Below are 5,155 nucleotides of genomic sequence, written 5' to 3'. Positions count from 1 at the left end.
GTCGACATGTACACGTAAGCATATATATATATATATTTTTTTTTTGTTAGATTGATGTGGGATATGCCTGAGACGTTACCAATGTCTTGGGTATATATCCATTTAAATGTCCCTATTTTTATATCTTTATAGGGGATAATAATACCATTATGCTGATAAAGACACACAGGACTTCTATGTTTATGCATTTATGTATTTATTATTATTTTTATGGTAATGTTTAGTGTTCTTACATATCTCATTGGTTATTTTTATATTCTTTCGATTGGGTGGATTGCCCTATGTATGTGAACACAGTTGCAGATATACCACTCAATGGATGGGGTTATACGTTTTTGGGGGTTGTGCTCATACCTATTACATATGTGTACAATTTCCCCCCCCCATTTATCTATTTGTTTCATATGCTATATGGACGTGATGTATGTGTTTGTGGTTACACATTTATTATTTCTATGTGTACCACTTATATATTTACACATATATGCTCTTCATGACTATATTATACACCATTTCTTTTTATACCATAGTTCCATCTGGGTATGAACACATCTATATGCTTCCGTTTTACTGTTTTCTTTTTCTTTGTCTTTTTTCTTTTTCTTGTTTTTTTTTTTTTTTTTCCCCCTTTTTTTTTTCCCTTCGTTTTTTTCTCTTCATTTTTCTTTTTTCTTTTCTCCCTTTACTTTGTTTTTGTTCGTTTTTTGGCTTCTACCAGCTGTCTTTTTATATTATCACTACTGTTTTTTCCTTATTTTTATTGAAAGCTTTTTCGCATATGCATTTATAGAACTTTTTTGCTATGCGTTTTTGGACAAAAGGTGAAGCAAAAGCAAACATACAATTCCTGCTGGGCTGTTTGTGTGCCCTTAATTGGGATTTAGTATCTGCAGCTGTGTGGGCTCAATCAAGCACATTCTGGGAGGTACATGTTATTTGAAATGCCCTTTCCTCTATATATAGCAGTGTCTTGTATTGTACAGCATGGTTACGACTAAGCGGAAGACTCCGTGAAACGCGTCAACCGCCGTGCTCCCCTTTCCCCCCCCCATGTCTCCGACTGTTTTGGTTTCATCTTGGATGATTTTATCTTTTTGCCTGAAAAATAAATTTGGATTTTAACTTTTTGCATCTTCAACCGGTTGTGCGGCTTTTTGTGCTCAGCGAAATGGGGGCACATGGGGAGGATTAGAAGCAGGCAGAACAGGGAGGGGGATCGGTGTCGGAGAACCAATTACAGGAATGATGCCCTGAGTCTGTGTCTCTCCCTGCAGCAGCTAAAAGACAGGGAGAAACTGGCTTTCAGTTGCTGCAGAGAGCCGCACAGGGCTTCCTTCTGTAATTTCCCCTCTGCCCAACTGCAATGATTCCTCGTACTGTTGGGGCCTTCCTGTGTGCCTGGGCCCCCCACAGGAGGACTGGTGGTCCCCCCCTATCGGCGGCCCTGTCCCCCCCTCCCGCTGCCCTCCGGTGCTGCTACTGGTTAGCCCGTGTGATCCGCGAGCCGGAGAAGGAATCGGCCACCGGTGGAAGTACACCATAGAGACTGTGAGGGCCAGATGATCCCCCGCAAGTCTCTATGACTCTCAAGGGGCCCGGGCACGAGGTGATGACGTCAGGCCCAGCCTGGCAGTTTTCAATACTGCACTGATTTTGGCTGAACAGCCGAGATCGTTTTTTTATTTTTTTATTTCAGGCTTTCTAGCCTGTAGGAGAGATCTGAGGTCTTATTGACCCCAGATCTCCTCATAAAGAGGATCTGTCATTCACTATTCCTATTACAAGAGATGTTTACATTCCTTGTAATAGGAATAAAAGGGATTAAAAAAAAAATAAAAGGGAAAGTGTAAAAAAAAATAAAAATAAATAAAAAATAAAATAAACAATAATAAAAAAAATTTAAGTGCCCACTTCCCCGCATGCTCGCATGCGAAAGCGAACGCAGCATATGTAAACAGCGTTCAATCCATACATGTGGTATTGCCACGAACGTTAGAGCGAGAGCAACAATTCTAGCCCAATACCTCTACTGTAACTCTAAACTGGTATCCTGTAAAACATTTTAAAGCTGTGCCTATAGAGATTTCTAAGTACTGAAGTTTGGCATCATTCCACGAGTGTGCGCAATTTTAAAGCATGACATGTTAGGTATCTATTTACTCGGCGTAACATCATCTTTCACATTATACAAAAAAATTGGGCTTACTTTAGTGTTTTTTTTAATTCATAAAACAAAAAAAAACGCGTTTTAATAATTTCTGCGCAAATGTGACATAAAAAGTTGCAATGATTGCAATTTTATTCCCTATAGTTTCTGCTAAAAAAAAAAATAATAATGTTTGGGGGTTCCGAGTAATTTTCTAGCAAAAAAATTATGATTTTTACATGTAGGAGCGGAGTGCCAGAAATCGCGCGGTATGGAAGTGGTTCATATTGCCCTTTAGGGTGCCTAAAAGACTCCCTTCCTACTGTAAAGTATTTTTAAGGTTTTTATTTCAATGGCACATGTCTCTCAGGGCAGTGACCAGTTACTCATGTCCTTTTTTTCACAAAAGCTTGCAAATTGGCCTTGAATAAGGCTAGAATAGAAAAAACAAGATTCAGCTCCCATAGATTTCAATGGAGTTTGGAGCTATATTTGGGTTTAGCAGAATTTTTCTGGAATTTGCCTAACCTCCGGTGAACTAACTGATCTTTATCTGGTTTACTCATCCAAATTACATTGACATTAGGCTAGCTGCTTTAATTAATTCCTCTTCTTTGCATCCAAATTTATAAGCCTTATTATTTCACATTTACTTCGCAGAAAGAAAATCACAGTCAGTAAAAAAAAAAAAAAAAAGGTAAAATAAAACATATACAAATAATGATAAATATATACAAAAACAGAAAAAACACAAATATAAAGAACACTAGATGAAATAAACTAAACAAACCAAAACAAATACACCCAAACAATACAATATACAATACAAAATAATAAAAAAATAAATAAAAATAAATAATGATAATAAATAAAAATAAATAATACAATACAAAACAATACACCTAAACAAACCAAAACCTGTTTAAATAATGATAAAACAAAGTGTTATTTATTTCCCAAACAAATATCGTCTTAGTAGCTCAATGAACAAAATGAAGAGCTTTGGATACATTTCACCAATAGTGCAATTGGTAATCTTACCAATTTTCTAAAAATCTAATTTACCTCAATCAGTTACCGAACCTAGAACATCAATTGCAGCAAAACCCGTCACTGAAAAAGCTGCAAAAAATCAAGTTAGATGTGTTTTTTTTTTTCTTAGTATACGTTTTTCAGTTTTCATTACCAATATAGTCTGCACTATTGTACAACCAGAGCAGTATATACTGGCACAGCAGATCCTGCCATAGTGGAGCGTGTAATCGAATTTATAACTGGACCATAACAAAATGCTATTTGCTATTTTATTATATTTACTGTAAAAAATACTCTTAAACACCATTGTGCTGTCAGTTGTAATCATTGGATTAATGTCACATTATTTCATTGGCATCTCTCTAATTAGATAAAAACACAGTGTTTGACTTTTACATGCCACCAAGGGAATTCAGCCCTAATCTGGGAAAACATCTGTTCCTATATTAATAATATTATGTACAATCATTTTTGCTCATTACATTTCAGTTAACGATAAATTCTAGTAAAAACACAAAAAACTTTCAAACTCAAGCTACTATCAACTTTTTTAAGTCTCTGAAGTTAAAAGTGTAGCTAATAGGGATAAGCAAAATGTAAATACAGTATTAATTTCCTACAAATTTCAAAAGGAAAACGAGGACATTCCAGATAAAATTGTGAGATTTCAAGGAATCTTATAGTGAATTCCCCCGCATCTAAAGTGTAGGTATTAGTAAAGTTTATTGGAGAACAGGAGGAGGAGGAGAAGTCGTAGATACTGGGTTCATCCATTAGGCAAGCAATCATAAATAGAAACCATTTATTACTTTTTTGCTTTTATGTAATCATGTAATTAGTCATATCGTTCACATGATACCCCAGCTGATCACAGCGGCCACGTACCAGGCGCTGTGATCTGCTGTGTCCACCAGACACATCGATCGGTCATGGATCCCAATGCTTCACACCCCAGGGGTTGCATCAGGGGGCATGTGCTAAGTGGCGTACCAGTAGGCCTGCTCGCAGTAAATATATTTTGGGCGGCAAGTGGGTACAGGGTTTGTAAACATAAAAAAAAAAAAAGAAAATGATGGTACAGGATAATAATATCTATACTAATGAACTTAATCCTTCCTGTGCTGAATATTATCTGGTTGATACTACCTGTGCCTCTCTTCTTGACAGTAAACTGACCACGCTAATAATGGCTGCAGATCCATGACAATGTGGTGAGTTTACATCCTTTTTCATGCCGCTGACTGCATAGGCATGCTGTGCAAAAGCACAAAGTATCTGCAAGTTCCATGGTCTGTAGAAAGCCACCCCCTGCCCATCTGTACTGTGTCCAGCCTCTTCTCCCTGCCCATCCTTCTTTCCTCCAGCTGCTCATCCTTCTTTCCTCCAGCTTCTCATCCCCGCTCATCCACCGCCCATTCTTCTTGCCTTTAGCTGCTCATTCCTGCCCATCCTTCTTTCCTCCAGCTGCTCATCCTTGCCCATCCTTCTTTCCTCCAGCCGCTTATCCCCGCCCATCCTTCTTGCCTCCAGCTGCTCACCCCCCCATCCTTCTTTCCTCCAGCTGCTCATCCTTGCCCATCCTTCTTTCCTCCAGCCGCTTATCCCCGCCCATCCTTCTTGCCTCCAGCTGCTCACCCCCCCATCCTTCTTGCCTCCAGCTGCTCACCCCCCCCATCCTTCTTGCCTCCAGCCGCTCATCCCCACCCATCCTTCTTGCCTCCAGCTGCTCACCCCCCCCCATCCTTCTTGCCTCCAGCCGCTCATCCCCACCCATCCTTCTTGCCTCCAGCTGCTCATCCCCCCCATCCTTCTTGCCTCCAGCCGCTCATCCCCACCCATCCTTCTTGCCTCCAGCTGCTCATCCCCCCATCCTTCTTGCCTCCAGCTGCTCATCCCCCCCATCCTTCTTGCCTCCAGCTGCTCACCCCCCCATCCTTCTTGCCTCCAGTCACTCATTCCCCTCATCCTTCTTGC

Source organism: Pelophylax lessonae (assembly GCF_965119305.1).
Source record: "Pelophylax lessonae genome assembly, chromosome: 1".
Taxonomy (NCBI): domain Eukaryota; kingdom Metazoa; phylum Chordata; class Amphibia; order Anura; family Ranidae; genus Pelophylax; species Pelophylax lessonae.
The sequence above is the reverse complement of the archived record's forward strand: the minus strand, read 5'-3'. Positions refer to the sequence as shown.